This window comes from Salmo trutta, unplaced genomic scaffold, assembly GCF_901001165.1.
Source record: "Salmo trutta unplaced genomic scaffold, fSalTru1.1, whole genome shotgun sequence".
In the NCBI taxonomy this organism is placed as follows: Eukaryota; Metazoa; Chordata; class Actinopteri; order Salmoniformes; family Salmonidae; genus Salmo; species Salmo trutta.
This window is the reverse complement of record NW_021822319.1, coordinates 887,080-888,862: the sequence shown is the minus strand read 5'-3', so window position 1 is coordinate 888,862 and position 1,783 is coordinate 887,080. Positions and strand designations below refer to the sequence as shown.

At 46.6% G+C, this 1,783-nt stretch overlaps 1 long non-coding RNA gene across 1 annotated transcript; it reads left to right on the top strand.

Annotated features, from left to right (window-relative positions):
• The first annotated feature begins 6 nt into the window (after positions 1-6).
• On the top strand, positions 7-743 carry LOC115181714 (uncharacterized). The gene is made up of 2 exons (XR_003873498.1): positions 7-410; positions 454-743. It is a non-coding gene; the product is annotated as an uncharacterized LOC115181714 (long non-coding RNA).
• Positions 744-1,783: the final 1,040 nt, after the last annotated feature.

The following is a 1,783-nucleotide window of genomic DNA, read 5'->3' as shown; positions in this document are numbered from 1 at the left end:
TGTGATGTTTTGGCCTCGTTAGCTAGCCTGTGTACAGTAGGAGATGTGACGTTTGGCCTCGTTAGCTAGCCTGTGTACAGTCAATGTGATGTTTGCCTGAATGCAGTGTGTGGCCTATGAATACATTACAATGCCACCTGTTATTGAAAGAGGGAGGGATAAAGAGGATGAGAGATGAGAGGATGAGGGGGAGAGAGTGAGGGACAGAAAGAGAGGAACAGGAAGTAGATGAACTTGAACACATTTCATTATAAAATCTCTTTGATTTTATTCATACCCTTATAAAAGCAATCAGTGCTCATCGTCCTTGCTGTTTTTCTGTTGTAACTGAATGTTGCATCTTTTTAATCGGGTGAATTGTATCTGTTTCGACTACTTTTGTGTCTAAGCAAAGCTGTCTGTATATTCTGGTGAAACATGGACTGAGTTCCATCATCCAGATCCATGTAAAAGGTGAAACATGGACTGAGTTCCATCATCCAGATCCATGTAAAAGGTGAAACATGGACTGAGTTCCATCATCCAGATCCATGTAAAAGGTGAAACATGGACTGAGTTCCATCATCCAGATCCATGTAAAAGGTGAAACATGGACTGAGTTCCATCATCCAGATCCATGTAAAAGGTGAAACATGGTCAGATCAGTTGATGGGAGTCGTCCTCCAGACCAGAGATCTGGCTCTGTGACCTGGACTTGGCCCTCCATCTCCTCTTCACAGAGGGAGGACTAGAACACAGGGAGGTAAAGAACGGAGGGAGGATAAGAACGGAGGGAGGACAAGAACGGAGGGAGGACAAGAACGGAGGGAGGACAAGAACGGAGGGAGGACAAGAACAGAGGGAGGACAAGAACAGAGGGAGGACAAGAACGGAGGGAGGACAAGAACAGAGGGAGGACAAGAACAGAGGGAGGACAAGAACAGAGGGAGGACAAGAACAGAGGGAGGACAAGAACAGAGGGAGGATAAGAACAGAGGGAGGAGATGGACATGGAGAGGATAAGAACGGAGGGAGGATAAGAACAGAGGGAGGATAAGAACAGAGGGAGGACAAGAACAGAGGGAGGACAAGAACGGAGGGAGGACAAGAACGGAGGGAGGATAATAACAGACGGAGGATAAGAACAGAGGGAGGATAAGAACAGAGGGAGGATATGGACATGGAGAGGATAAGAACAGTTCTTCCCTCTGTTCTTATTTACATTTACATTTTAGTCATTTAGCAGACACTCTTATCCAGAGCGACTTACAGTAGTGAGCTTTACTGTGGTCAGTAACTGTCAGAGGAAAAGCAGCCATTTTGGATCCATGGCATGTGAGGTCAAGTCCCAAATGACACCCTATTCCCTTTATAGGCCACTACTTTGGATCAATGCCCATATGGCTCTGGTCAATAGTAGTGCACTATAAAGGGAATAGGGTGCCATTTGGGACATGAGTGTTGCTATATTCTGGCTAAAGGGCTTTTATTAAGCACACTGAGTATTCTTCACAGGCTAACAAGGTCCAGTCACCCGCTCTCTCTCCCTGTCCGACCTCTAACTGGAGACATACATCCATTACAAACCCTTCTCTACTGCTCCATGACCCTGTAGACAACCTGCATGGAGACATACAGCCATTACAAACCCTTCTCTACTGCTCCATGACCCTGGAGACCACCTGCGTGGGGACATACCTCCAGCCATTACAATCCCTTCTCTACTGCTCTATGACCCTGTAGACAACCTGCATGGAGACATACCTCCAGCCATTACAATCCCTTCTCTACTGCTCCATGACCC